Consider the following 16,078-nt stretch of genomic DNA (forward strand, 5'->3'; position numbering starts at 1 on the left):
CCTCAAAGCCCTTGAAAAACAGGAACAATCTAACCCCAAGGCAGTAGAAGACAGGAAATTGTTAAAATCAGAGCCAAAAGTAACAAAGTAGAGAATAAAAAAAGAATACAGAAAATCAACAAAACCAAAAGCTGGCTCCTCGAAAAAATTAACAAGATAGATAAACCACTAGCCAACTTAACTAAAAAAAGAGAGAATCAACCCACATTATGAAGAGATGAAAAAGGAGATATCACTACTGACAGTGAGGAAATCCAGAGGATTGCCAGAAATTACTTTGAACAACTACACTCCTACAAAATGGAAAATCTGGAGGAAAATGACAACTTCTTAGATAAATACAACCTTCCTAAATTGAGTCAAGAAGATATAGACAATTTAAACCAACCAATAGCAATCACATAGAGTGAAACAGTAATAAAGAGCTTACCATCAAAGAAAAGCCCAGGACCAGATGGATTCCCAAGTGAATTTTATAAAACAAAATTTATAAAAGAGCTAATCCTGATACTCCTTAATCTATTTCACAAAATAGAGAGAAATGGGACTCTCCCAAATACATTCTATGACGCCAACATCATATTAATACCAAAACCAAATAAAGACAGTTCAAGAAAGGAAAACTACACGCCTATATCTTTGATGAACTTGGATGCAAAACTGCCAAACAAAATAATATCAACACACATTCAAAACCACATCAAGAAAACCATACACCATGACCAGGTATGGTTCATCCCGGGGGTGCAAGGCTGGTTCAACATATAAAAATCAATCCATGTAATTCATCATATAAACAGAACCAAAGACAAAAAATCACATGATTATTTCAATAGGTACTGAAAAAGCATTTGATAAAATCCAATATCCATTTATGATAAAAACACTGCAGAGAAATGGAATAGAAGGAACATACCTCAACATCATAAAGACAATCTATAATAAGCCCACAATCAACATCATGGTAAATGTGGAAAAACTTCAAGAATTTTCTCTAAAAACAGGAACAAGACAAGGATGTCCATTGTCACCACTTCTTTTCAATATAGTACTTGATACCCTAGCCAAAGCAATAAGGCAAGAGAAGGAAATCAAAGGAGTACAAATAGGAAGTGAAGAACTCAAACTTTCACTATTTGCAGATCACTTGATACTATACTTAGAAGACCCAACAAACTCAAACCAAAAGACTTATAAAACTGATCAACAAATTCAGCATATTGGCTGGGTACAAAATCAATCTTAAATAATCAGTAGCTTTTCTGTACATGAACCATAAATCCACTGAAAACAACATTTCAGAAAACACTTCCACTCAGGATTTCCCACAAAAAAATAAAATATTTAGGAATAAACTTAACCAATGAGGTAAAATATCTCTATAAAGAAAACTATAAAACATTGAAAAAAGAAATTGAAGAAAATCTTAGAAGATGGAAATATCTGCTATGTTCATGGATAGGCAGAATAAATATCATCGAAATGGCCATTCTTCCAAAAGTTATCTATAGATTCAACACAATACCCATTAAATTACCAAGATCATGTCTTACAGACATAGAAAAAATCAATCCTTAAATTCATTTGAAACAACCAAAAAAACAGAATAGCCAAAGCAGTTCTCAGCAACAAAATCCATGCAGGAGGGTTCACAATACCTGACTTTAAAATATACTACAAATTCATTGTAATAAAAAGAGCATGGTACTGGCACAAAAACAGATACAGAGACCAATGTAACAGAATAGAAGCCTCAGAAACAAATCCACACACTTACAGGCAATTGATTTTTGACAAAGGAGCCAAAAACAAAGGAAGAAAGATAGTCTGTTCAACAGACAAAGGAAGAAAGATAGTCTGTTCAACAAACAGTGTTGGCAAAACTGGTTAACTATAAGCAGAAAAATGGAAATAAGTTCCACTTTCTCACCCTGTACAAGAGTCAACTCAAGATGGATCAAGGACTTGGAAATTAGACCAGAGACCTTGAGGTTCTTTGAAGAGGGCATAGGTCAACACTGTGACACATAGTCACGAATAAACACTTTCTCATCAAGACCCCAAAGGCACAAGAAACTAAAAGACGAATCAATATGTGGGATTGCATGAAACTGAAGAGCTTCTGTTCAACATAGGAAACTGTCAAGAACCTCATTCGAGAGTTAATGAAATGGGAGAAGATTTTTGCCACCTACACCTCTGATAGAGGACTAATATCTAGAATATACAGAGAACTCGAAACTCAACACTTAAAATACAAATATTCCAATAAAAATGGTCAAGTGAACTAAATAGACACTTCACAAAAGAAGAAATCCAAATGGCCAATAAACGCATGAAAAAGTGCTCAACATCCTTGGCAATCTGAGAGAAGCAAATCAAAACTACCCTGAGATTCCAACCAATTCCAACTATAATGGCAATCATTCAAACCACAAATAACAACAAATGCTGGTGAGGTTGTGGAGAAGTGGGAACTCTAAAACATTTTTGGTGGGATTGCAAATTAATGCAAGCACTATGGAAAAGAGTATGGAGAATTCTCAGAAGAATGGGAAAAATTTACCATTTGATCCAGCAATACCACTTTTGGGTATCTACCCAAATGAAAGTAAACCAATTTACCAAACCAATGCATGCATATCTATGTTCATAGCTACTCAATTCACCATTGCCAAACTATGGAATCAGCCAAGATGCCCATCAACAGATGAATGGGTTACAAACCTGTGGGATATGTACACAGTGGAATTTTACTGAGCCATATAAAAACACAATTACATCATTATCAGGGAAATGGATGGAACTGGAGGACATTATGCTAAGTGAGATTAGTCACAAAAAAATAAGAAATTGGATGCTTTCCCTAATATGTGAAAACTAAAGAGAAATGGGCCATAGGAAGAACTCTAGGTGAGAAAGGAAAACCTATAGTGGAGCAAATAAGGCAATCTAACTGTGGGGATGGGAGAGGGGAAGAAGGAAACTCTCTAAAGCACAGGATGCACTTTAAACAAACATACCAATGTCAACCACTAAGACAAGCATGGGAAGATGGAATGGGGCCAGAATGGAGTGGGGATTGGGTTGGGGCTAACTGGGTGATGTGTGTATGTATGTCTACACAAGTTTTTATCCCATTATGATGTATGGGTACAATGCACCAAGAAAAAAATTAAAAAATAGAATTCACTGAGAGATATAAAATCATTTTATTCCATAATAGTTTTAAAAATAATAAAAAACTTAATAATAAACCTAACCAAGGTGGTAAAATACCTGTACAATGACAATTACAGAATACTGAAAAAAGAAATTGAAGATAATACATGTTTATAAATTGGTATATTAATGTTATTAAAATGGCCATACAACCCAAAGCATTCTACAGATTCAAAAGATAACGAGGCAGTTTTGATTCTTCAGATGCCCCAGAATATTTAGAAGTAGAAAATATGACCAAAAGGCCCAAGAAAAAGTGGTATCAGAAGGGTGCAATGGTAATCAACAAAAGCAATCAATGTTGCTATAAAAATTAATAATGCTTGTGAACGGAACTAATTATTCAGTAGAAGAAAACTAGAACAAGAAGAAACTATTTTTTTTTTGCAGGTCTGTGGATGGGACCCAGGGGCATTCTACCTCCGAGCTACACCCCCTGCCCTATTTTTTATTCTTTATTTTGAAACCGGGTCTCATTGAGTTGCAGAGGCCCTCACAAAGTAGCTGAGGCTGTCTGCGAACTGTGATCCTCCGGTCTCAACCTCCTGAATGCTGGGATTACAAGCGTGCGCCACTACACCTGGCTAAGAAGAAACTATTATATGCCACTAGGAAGCTGTATAAACAGAAACTTTGGGACCTTGTATGAAACTAGTCTCAAATAGGTGTGGATGGGAGGAAGTGTAACAGAGGTAATTATTGCTAAAATGAGTCTGTTCACACACCACATTTGGGTGCCTGAGGAATGGCAAGTTGCAATTGTTTTGTGGCAGCTGAGTGCTAAAAGATGGTACTCACTGCTTAGACAAGCCTGCTGCTTCACCATATGGTGAACAAAGCGCCACTAAAATTACGCAACATAATTTGGAAGTAAATGAATAAAAGGTAGGCACTGAGGAATAAGAAACTACTCCTTGTGACAACTAAAACAAAGTGACTATCATTATCGTTATTAGCCAATCAGCTTTATGTCCAATTTATAATGTAATTCGTATGTTGCTACTAATGTTAGAGGCACAAAATTAAAGTTAAAGAGCAGCTAGGCTGGCAAAGCCCACCTGGGCTGGGCAGATGGGGCTTTTATGGAAGGCCAATCATTCATTAGGAAGAATTCTGGAGACTAAATTCTGTCTGTTGGTATTACTGGTGATGAGCTGGATGGGAATCACACAGCCAAGACATAGCCCAGAGGAGATATTACCATGAGAGCCACTATTTTTACACATCAATAGAATGCACTGGTCATAAGACCTTCCCAATTTGAAATGATAAACAAAGGGCAAGTTACAACTATTTGAACTGATATAAATGTTACAAGTGTTCAGTTCAAATGGTCTTGCCCTAATTGTGGTGGGGATGATGGGGGAAGGTATAATTGCATATAATTTAAAAGTTATTTTCCTTTGGGTATGGTGCTGCCTTTCTGATATAATTTTGAGGAGGCAATGGAACTAGGGGTCATAGATAGAAAGGAATCCTATACCTAGCCAACTACATCAGCTGAATAAACTTTACTAATCAATCAAGAGACAGATATTACAGCCAAATTCTTCTGATTTCTAGGATTACCTTGAGAAACTAAAATGACATTTACTATGTTTCATAAATTCAATTAAGAAAATATAAGGCTAAATTTCTTGGTCATGCAGAGGTTACTTATAAACCCTGTATATAACTGATTCCCATTTTTAATCTGCACTAAAAAATATTTCCGGAATTTTCTTGTCCTGTGTCTTTCAGCAGTAGTTCATTTTTTAAAAAACCACATATGTTCAGATACATTCCAGTTTTATGCCTTAAAAATAAAAGCTTATTAAACAATATTATTCTGAAAGTGACTATAAAATAACATTTGGGTCAGACATATATACTTTTATCAATTACAGGAAAGTCCATTTGACTTCAATTGAAAAGCTTTCTTGTGAATTAAACTTTATTCTTAGAAAAGGGTCATCTTATTATTTGGTGTCCAAATATTATGCAAAAGGAACTTTAACTTAAGAATTTTTATATTTGAAAATTTGAAGATCATTAGGTACACCAACTGTTAACTACAAGCATATGGTTACTTCCATCATATATGGATATTTTAGTCTTACCAAGGGTGATATGTGCATATAGGGAGATTTTACTGGGCTTGGCCTTTATTCTGAGAATTTTATGTTCATTCTCTTTCTCTATATTTGACAGGTAAAAAAAATGAGAAAAACGGGCATGCCTGTGATCCTAGTATTTAGGAGGCTGAGACAGGAGGATTGCAGGTTGAGGACAGTCTCAGAAAACAGACTTTCATCAACCTAGTGAGATCCTGTTTCCAAATACACATAAAGTTAAAACTGGGGATGTAGTTTGGAGGTAGAATGCCTCTGGGTTTAATCCCCAGTCCCCCCTTCACAGAAATGAAAGTGTGGACTAAAAAAGGAGCCATACCCTTTTTTTTTACATGTGGTACTAGGAATTGAACTCACAAGCACTCTACCTCCAAGCTATACCCCCAACCATATTTTATTTTTATTTATTTTGAAACAGGGTCTTTGTAAGTTGTAGAGAGCCTCACTAAGTTGCTGAGTCTGGCTTTGAACCTGAGATCCTCCTGTCTTAGCCTCACAAGTATTGAGATTATAAGCATGTGCCACCATGCCCTGCAAGGAACCATACACTTATGATGGGCAAAGATAGAAATAATACAATAAATAAAATTGAAGCCTGGCATGGTGGTACAGTTAGGCCTTCTACAAATTAGTGAGACTCTGTTTCAAAATAAAGAATAAGAAATAGGACTGGGGTGTATCACAGAGGTAGAATTCCCCTGGGTTCAATCCCCAGCACCACAAAAAATTGAAAGTGCAGTAAAAAATAACTCATTCAAGGAACAGGCAATTTCACAGTAAAAGAAAGTTTTAAAAGACAAAAAAGTGAGGCCAATTGAAATATCTAGGAGACCAAGAAAATTCTGTTGCTAAGTCAATTATATAAAGAACATAGATGGATACCATTTTACTAAAAAGAACACTTGAAAGCCAGGTTACAGATAATGCATAAAATGGTGCACTGAGTACAATTTGGGTGTTTGCTTAGCTAGGGGTACAATGACTCATTTTTTTCTGGGAATTACCTTTCCTCAACATTCAAAATGTTAGGCAACCATATTTTTACTGTGTGACCCAAGAAAGTTCAGTTGCAGTTAGCTGGGCCAGAGTGTACATTTGACCCAAGTTGAGCCAATCAGCTTCCTCATGAGAATTTACAACTAGGATAAATAGATAATCAATTTAAGATTCTTCATTTGACAGGGCCTATAATATGAAAACTTGGGACTTTCCCAGAGCCATATTCCATAGAGAATTTAAGAAAGGTGGTCTTCATAAGAAAGTAAGGTGGAGCATTCATAGAGAGAAAATCTGATATATACAACTGAAAGCTAGTCATAATAATAGCTCAGTTTCTGGTGTTTGACCCTTCCTGAGACACCACTGAACTTCAACCCTCGAGTTTCATAATACTTCTTTGAATGTTGTATGCAGTTTCCCTCTTTAGAATAGATTAACTTGTCAGTTTTAGACACTTGCAAATACATAGCTTTTAGTTAAACATTGCAGTCCTCAGGTTTTAAGGCTGCTGAAAAATCAGAATGCCTCGTACTGACATTTGCAAACAGCTTGACCCTCCAGAAAAATAAATAATGAAAGATATGCATGTGTTATTCCACACCATTGCAACATTTTGAGAGGAACCAGGATGGAGGTCCACTCTACAATTCTTGACGTAGTTTCATCTTGTTAAGATTTAATTATTTCACTTCCGTCAAGTGAAATACACTAACGGTAACAGACCTATTGCTGCTTTTTAAATCAGGGTGGGTTTTTAGTGACAACTTTGAATGGTGCACTGAACTGATATTTTGTACTTCAGCGGATGTCTGTCAAAAACATGCAGTACAAGACAATGCATTGCAGTAGGGAAGTGGTAATAAAGAGGAAGCAGCTGAGCAGTTGAGTCAAGGACAGAAATCCTGTTTGTATAAATGTTTCTATGCAGGAAAGTAGGTTTTTGTACTGCCAAGAAGTACAAAGCAAAATATAGAATGGAGCGTGTTCTTTTCAGCACAGCAAGGAACACAGAAGATTTCTTACATATTCCTAGTTTTACCTATTAATATGCCATCAGTAAAAATCTTTCAACCAGGATTTGAGTGCAAGATGCATGGACCTTAGAGGTTGGACTAAAACAGCAAACATCTGAAGTCATATATCCTCAGTGTACTGAGACAGATTTATTCTCCTTTAGGAGATTTTTAAAAGTTGGTTACCTACAGAAAGACAATTTCAGCCTCACTTAATCTATAGGAGGAAAGAACAAATGCTAAATGTTGTTTAGTAGTTATAATTGGTTGAAACTGAACTTTGAAGTCTTAAGGAAAGGGCAAGAATGGCATCTTTTTTGTGTGCTGCCCTTTTACTTTCACATTTTTTCCAGTAGAGAACTCAACATATTCTCATAAATAAATGGAGATTTACCATTAAAGCTATTATTAAAATGAAACTAAGGCTATAGTTGGGACTATTCTTGTACCAATTATAATACCAGGCTCAGTAAAAGGTGTACTGCTTATTCTTTAAGAGTAAGTTCATGTTTGATCTTTCCACAAAGTATTTCCTGATATTCCAATTCTGAATTAGGCATCTCACCTCATTATTTTCTAAAATACCTGTGGTGACACTCTATTACTGTAGAGTGTTACTTGAGAGCTAAGATTATGCCACAGCTATCTTTACATTAATATCACCCAGAATGATGCTTTGCACAGAATTCAAAATTAATTTTTGATTGAAATGGGCAACTAGTAAGTATAGAAAAATATTTGCTGAATGAACTCTTGTTCTACTTCAAGCAAACTCTTTGGAATAAGAGCACAAAATTGTGAGATGAATAGCTTGAACTAAACATACAGACAATAGCTATAGAAATGGTGACCTGCAAAGGGATCCAATCTGTGACTTTCACTTACTAGTTAAAATTGAGTCAATCATAAAGGAAGCATATTTGTGAATGTTTATAAAACAATGGAATGTGTAATGATTTTCTAAAAATAGTGAAATATTTTTAGAAAACGCTAAAAAGTCATCCTCTTATTTCGATTTTTCAATATAAGCATATTGCAATGATTGAATCCAGAGCTAACTTTCTCAGAATTTCTCAGTGATAACACCTTCCTGTCTCAAGTTTATAGATTTTCCACAGAAAAGAAACCATTGAATAGGCTTACCATGATTCTTTAAGTAAGAATAAAGATTATAAGGTAAAATACACTTTACCTTTCTTGTCTTAGTAATTGTAGGATTATTCCATGACCTATTAAGAGTCATTCCTGCCTCAGAATTGTAATTGGTCATAATCTAGAGTTTAAAAAATGACAAGAACTATTTGTATAATTAGAACAAGTAAATACAAGGATAATTATATCATTTCCAGTTGAATATATACATATATATATATATATATATATATATATATATATATGAGGCACTTTAGGACATAAGTTAACTACTACATGCAATAAAATCCAATCAACATACTGACTCAGAAATCATAGTGCATCTTTAGATTTTATAGACAAGAAAAATCTTCTTCAATGCATACTCATCTGCTCTCAAAATACCTTAAAAAGATAAAAATAAATGAAGATATGGGTGAATATATAGACAGATCCCATCACACATCAAGTTTTCCTCAGATGAGCCTTGGCAAAAGTTCTTGAGACACACAAATATCATCACATATTTTGCTTGTTTGAAGAGATCTATAAGTTGTCAGTTTTGACAAAGAATAATTTCTTTTTACATTTTTTATTGATGCACTTCACTTGTACATAATCATGAAATTCATAGCAATACAATCGTATCTGCACATAGTATTATTTGCTCTGTTTCCTACCACACAGTTCCAAATTTCTTACCCTCATAAATCCTCCAAAACCCTCCTTCTACACAATTGGTCATGCTCCTAATTTCATGAGATATTTTTGCTTTCATTTCTTTTCTCTCTAGCTCCTGCATATGAGAGAAAACACATGACCCTTGATTTTCCTGTTTGGCTTATCCCACTTAGCATGATATTCTCCAGTTTTACTATTTTCCTGAAAGTGACATAATTTTGTTCTTCTTTATGGCTGAGTAAAACTCCATTGCGTGTATATACCACCTTTTCTTTATCAGTTCACCTATTTGGTTCCATAACTTGGCATATTATAAATTGTGATTACGTAATCATGCATCACTGTCGTTTTTTACTTGAATTCATTTGGAAGAATACCAAGGAGTGGCAGAGCTTGGCCATATGTTGGTTCCATTCCTAGTCCTTTGAGCAACTGACTTCTCTAGTGAATTTACTAATTTGCAACCCCAAAAAAGGGGTACGAATGTTCATTTTCCCCACATACCCATATCCTCACCAGCATGTATTGTTTGTTTTCATAATGATTTCCATTCCTTTGTGTGTGTGTGTGTGTGTGTGTGTGTGTGTGTGTGTGTGTGTGTGTGGTACTGGGGATGAAACCCAGGGGCTTTCTCCGGGATATAACCCAACCCTACTTTTTATAATTTATTTGGAAACAGGGTCTCCCTAAGTTGCTGAGAGCCTCACTAATTAGCTGAGGCTGGCTTCTAACCTGTGTGATCCTCCTGTTTCAGCCTGCCAAGTGCTGGGATTACAAGCATGCACCACCATACCTGGCTCGATGATTTCCATTCTAACTGGAGTAAGATAAAACCCTAGTGAGGTTTTGATGCACATTTCCCTGATTGCTAAAGATATTGAACATTTTTTGTATTGGAGGTTGAACCCAGAAGCATTCTACCTCTGAGCTACATTCCCAGCCCAACTTTATTTTTCAGTTTGAAAGAGGGTCTCACTTAGGCTGCTTAGGGACCTAAATAAGTTGCTGAGGCTGACCTCAAACCTTTGATACTCCTGTCTCACCCTCCCAAGTACTGGGATTACAAGTGTGCCTACTTCAATTTCATTCTTCAGTGTTCTATAATTGTCATTGTAGAGGTCTTTAATCTCCCTGGTTAGATATATTAGGATTTTCTGAGGCTATTAGAAATATAATTATTTTCCTGGTATCTTTTTAAGCAGATTTGATTATGGGTCTATAAAAAAGCTACCAATTTTGTATATTCATTTTGTATACTACTACTTTGCTGGATTTGTCAGCTTTAGAGTTCTGATGAAGATTTTAGGTCTTCTAAGTATAGAGTTATATCTTTTGTGTGTGTGTGTGCAGAGAGGGAATGATATGAGGGGAACTTAATTATCAATTATAACACCCAGCCCTATTTTTTTTATTTTGAAACAAGTTCTCATTAAGTTGTTAAGGGCCTCACTATGTAGCTGAGGATAGTCTTGAACCTGTGATACTCCTGTATCAGCCTCTCAAGTACTAGGATTACAGGCATGTACTACCAAACTGGGTTGATTATATCACTTTTAAGAGTGATAATTTGAATTTTCCTTTCATATTTGTATCTCTTTTATTTATTTCTCTCACCTAATTGGTCTGGCTAAAATGTCAAGTGCTATATTGATGAAGAGATATAAGAGTAGAGATTTTTGTCTTGTTCCTGATTTAAGAGGAAATAATTTTAGTTTCTTCCTGCTAAGTATGACTTTGACTTTGGGTTTGTCTCATACAAGCCTTTAATGATATGGTGGTGAAGTCCTTCTATCCATAATATCTTACATGTTTTTAACAAGAATGGGTGTTAAAATTTGTCACAGGCTTTTTCTGAAACTAGTGAAATTATCACATAATTGTGGTCATTACTTCTGTTTATGTGATGAGTTACATTTATCTATTTATATGTTTATTTTGTGGTACTAGAGACTGAACCAAGGGACAATCTACCTCCATGCTATACTCACAACCCTCTTTATTTTTGTTCAGAAACAGAGTCTTGCTAGGTTGTTGAGAGTCTTGCTAAATTGCTAAGATTGGTCTCTACTCTGTGATCCTCTTGTCTCAGCCTTCTAAGTATTGGGATTACAGGCATGCACTACCACACCTAGCAAATTACATTCATTTATTTGCATATGTTGAAACAACCTTGCATAACTTCAGTGAAACCAACTTGATTATGATGTACACTAATCCTAATGTGCTTTTGAATATGAATTGTTAAATATTTTCCTAGGAATTTTTGCATGTATGTTTATCAAATATTTTGATGTATAATTTACTTTCCTTAATGCGTTCTTATCTAGTTTAGGTATCACAGTGTTATTGTTTGGATGCAGAGAATGCCCCCTAAACACTTATGTGTTAAAGTCTTTTCTCCAATAAAGCAAAGTTTAGAATTGGGGCCTAGCTGGAGGAAGTGTGTCACTGGGAACATAGCCTTAAGGACTGTATTTATCCCTTCCCCATCCCCCCCCCCTCTGCTTCCAGACTGCCATGAGCTAAGCACCTTTTTCTGCCATTTTCTGATTCTGCTTTGGGGCTGACCAACCATTAACTGAGACTGTGACACTGTGAACCAAATAAACCTTTCCTTTTCTCAGTTGCCAAATATGTTGGCCACAGTGACAAAAAAAAAAAAACAACAACAACAAAAAAAACCCTAACACACATGGTATGACAAAAATTCAATGTTTATTCTTCTTGTTTTCGGCTCTGTCTTAAACTGGCCAAGCTTGCTAGTAGAATCTGTGTGTTGCATTCTGCCTTCTTCTTGCCTGGCCTGCTCTTGTCAGGGGACATTTTCAGCTTCAGAGCTGTCTTCCTGCTTAAAATGCCTTTGTCTGGGAGTGGAGTTCAAATTTGGCAGGCCTGCCAGCTAGTTTCTAGATTCTTTCTCCTCTCAATCAATAGACTGATCTGGACTGTGACACATCCCTTATTCCAAGAGCCTTAGTTTGTGTTCAAGGGAGCTGTGTGTGAGATGCATCAGACTATCCTTCAGACTCCCCTTTCTTCCTGGCCCTGATATTTTGCAGTTCCCTCTCCCTAGTCAGCTAAGCTCTTTATTCCAGACATCAGACCATCAATATCAAATAAATAGAAGCTGGGTGTGGTAGTACACACTTGTAATCCCAGTTTTTGGGAGGCTGAGACAAGAGGATCATGGTTCGCAGACAACCTCAGCTACTTAGTGAGGCACTTTGCAACTCAGTGTGACCCTGTTTCAAAATAAAGAATAAAAAAAAGGGCTGAGGGTGTAGCTCAGAGGTAGAATGCCCCTGGATTCCATCCCCAGTACCAGAAATTAATAATAATAGTAGTAGTAATAATAATAATCATGATAAACAACTGAAAAATAGGGCTGGGGGTGTAGTTCAGAGATAAAATGCCCCTGGATTCCATCCCCAGTTCCGACAAAAAAATACATTTTGTTCTGCTCTTTTATGCAGCGTGATTGACTGACAATTCTGAGATTCTCTGAGTCTATGTTGCAGGCTCACTCTTATGCCCAGATTGAGTCATGGCATGAACACCCTTGATCTGGTAAAAACTAAAACATCAAGTGGTCATTTTGTCTTAGAAATTTGGAAAACAAGTATACTAAGAATGGGGCGGGGAAGATAAAGAAGAAAAAATATATAAAAATCTGAAAAAGAGTTCAACTGAAGGGATTTCTAGTCTGCTGCTCAGGAAGTCAAAACAAGAGTCTCTTCAAGCTGTCACTGCTTCCCAGACCCAATCACTTGTGCTGGGCAGTTCTGATCTCTCTTCTACTCGAGAGTATCATGACTTTTTTACATAGGCTTTGCTTGTCATTTTAGAAATTATTTTCTGTTCAGATTACAGTTTTTTATGGTCAGCATCTGTTTTTCTTAAACCCATTGGGAGAATGTCTTTTGGCTCTTAGAAGGCAGCTTCCCTTCCCCCACTGAGCCACAACATGCCTGAAGCTGCTGCCATCTGTTGCCTTTATTTTTTCTCTTTCTATTTCTAAAAACATTTTTGGCCGTCATTATTTTCACCTGTTTGCTAGCTCACTGTCCACCATTCTCCTCATTGTCTTCCTATCTCAGTTTGCTGCTGCAGAATTACAGTTAAGTCACTCTCCTCCAAAATGTTAAGAATTACAAAATTGAAATAATTCATTAAAACTTATCAAACCATGATGAGATGTAACAAGAAAACAGTAGTAAAATAAACTGCAAAAAATTGTATTAACACATGCATATTGAACAATATGCTGGTGAACAAACAGTGTGAATTTGAAGAACTCAGGGGGAGATTTTTAAATTCCTGTAATCAAATGAAAACTGAAATACATCATACTACAACTTATGGGGCAGATATAAAGTAATTATGAGAAGGAAATTTGTAGCAAATGGGTGTGGTGTTACACCTATAATCCCAGTGACATGGGAGGCTGAGGCAGGAGGATCACAAGTGTAAGGTCAGTATTGCCAAGTAGCTAGCCTCTGTCTTTAAACAAAAAAGATAAATAATAGAGCTGGAAATGTATCTCAGTGGCAGATAGTTCAATCTCTAGCGCCAGAAAAAAGAGAAGCTTGTAGCTAATAGTGCATAAATTAGAAAAAGAAGTCTCAGATCAATAACCTAAAGATATTCCTTGATGTCTTAGAAAAACAAGTATAAGCCAAACCCAAAATCAGTTAAAGAAAATAAATAAAAATAAGAATTGAGCCAGAGGCACACAGACCAGGAGATACTGCAGAACTGCAACAGGGAGCATTGCAGCTCTTCAAGTCTGCAATAAAAATGGCTTCCAATAAAATTACATTGCAAAAAAATGGGAAAGAAAAAGAATGGAAAGAATAAAAAAAAAGTTATCTGGGCGTGGTGGCACATGCTTGTAATCCCAGCATTTGGGAGGCTGAGACCGGAGGAGGATCGAGGACAGCCTCAGCTACTTAGGGAGGCCCTCTGCAACTCAGTGAGACCCGGTTTCAAAATAAAGAATAATAAAAAAAAAATAGGGCAGGAGGTGGAGCTCAGAAGTCGAATGCCCCTGGGTTCCATCCCCAGACCCGCCAAAACAAAAATAAATAAATAAACAAACAAATAAATAAATAAATAAATAAATAAAAGTTAAAGAGCAGAACCTGGAGAATTTGTGGTGGAAAAAGTACTGGACTGGTGTGTACTGAATGGGAAGGTGGAGTATTTCCTGAAGTGGAAGGGATTTATAGATGCTGACAATACTTGGGAACCTGAAGAAAATTTAGATTGTTTAGAATTAATTGAAGTGTTTCTTAATTCTCAAAAAGCTGGTAAAAAAGAAAGATGGTACAAAAAGGAAATCTTTGTCTGACAGTGAATCTGATATAGCAAATCAAAGAAGAAGAGATGCTGCTGACAAACCACGTGGCTTTGCCAGAGGTCTTGACCCTGAACGGATAATTGGTGCCACAGACAGCAGTGGAGAGTTGATGTTGCTCATGAAATGAAAAGATTTACATAAGGCCGACTTAGTGCTTGCAAAAGAGGTCAATATGAAGTGTCCTCAGATTGCATTTGCTTTTTATGAAGAGAGACTAACTTGGCATTCTTGTCCAGAAGATAAGCTCAATAATTGTTTGCATTAAGATATATATCATATATATATATCTCACATATATATCACATATATAAATATTGATATATAGCACATATATAGATATTGATATTTATATCCTATATATGTAAATCTGAGTTTTGGTATTTGGTTTACTACTCTAAAAATAGCTACATTCTAATAAAAATCAAGTTTGATATGTTGGTTTGAAAGTAGCATTTGGGGAATTGCTGAGTTTTTGTTTTGCCTCAGTAGCACTGGTTACTTCGAGCAAGTAAGTTTTCTGCAGTTGTTTCCTTTATCAGAAAACAACATTTGATACCATGGAATGTTTTCTCTGCCTTTCTAAATATTGGGAAAATTTCCATAGTCATACTTAAGCAGAGCTTTCTTAAACTCATATATTTAAGAACCATACTGAGGGTTTTTTGTTTGTTTGTTTGTTTAGCAGTACTGGGGATGGAACCTAGAGGCATTCAACCTCCAAGTTAGTTATTCCTCCAGGCCCATTTTTTATTCTTATTTTTTGAGACAGGGTCTCACTGAATTGCAAAGGACCTCACTAAGTAGCTGAGGCTGTCCATGAACCACAGTCCTCCTGTCTCAGCCTCCCAAATGCTAGGATTAGAAGCATGTGCCACCAAACCTGGCCATCCTGAAGAGTGTGTGTGTGTGTGTGTGTGTGTGTGTGTGTGTGTGTGTATAAAATAATATATGTAAATGGTTTTTTTTCTTAAGCATTCAGCAAAACAGAAGCCATGGTTTTCAAGTGCATGTTTCTGAGATGCCATCATTTTGAGCAACCTATGAAATACAACACCTCAAGTTAAATTGAAAAGTTTTTCCCAAAGACATAGCCATTCAAATGAATGATTCCACAGCTCATTAGACATTTTAAGTTGGATAGTTTAAAATCTGTAGCATCAAAATCCATATATCTATAATTACATGAATACAAGTTTATCAGCAAAATCTTTAAAAGTAAAAATACTATCACTACCAATAAATTTCCTACCCAGACACGAATACTAAATAAATCCTAATTTTGTCTAGTTAATTAAGCAAGAACTGGTAAATGAGCATTTAAAAGTTTCTCTAGTGAGCCATTCCTTTTAAAAAAAAAAAGCTGGGCATGGTGATGTTTCAAAACAAAAACATAAAAAGGGCTGGGGATGTAGCTCGAGGTAGAATGCCCCTAAGCTTGATCCCCAGTATCCACCAACACCCAAAGCTGACGCTAAGGAGTACAGTGGTGCACACCTGTAATCCAGGACTTGGGAGGCTGAAAATGGATCACAGATTCAAGGTTAGTGCATGGTGGCTTGGCA

General features: G+C 36.1%; 1 pseudogene across 1 annotated transcript; it reads left to right on the forward strand.

Annotated features, from left to right (window-relative positions):
* Window positions 1-13,954: 13,954 nt before the first annotated feature.
* LOC308278881 (chromobox protein homolog 3-like) lies at window positions 13,955-14,781 on the forward strand (annotated as a pseudogene). The gene is made up of 2 exons: window positions 13,955-14,032; window positions 14,291-14,781. The product of its transcript is annotated as a chromobox protein homolog 3-like (transcript).
* The last annotated feature ends 1,297 nt before the right edge of the window (window positions 14,782-16,078 follow it).

Source organism: Muscardinus avellanarius, assembly GCF_963383645.1.
Source record: "Muscardinus avellanarius genome assembly, chromosome: X".
Classification (NCBI taxonomy): Eukaryota; Metazoa; Chordata; class Mammalia; order Rodentia; family Gliridae; genus Muscardinus; species Muscardinus avellanarius.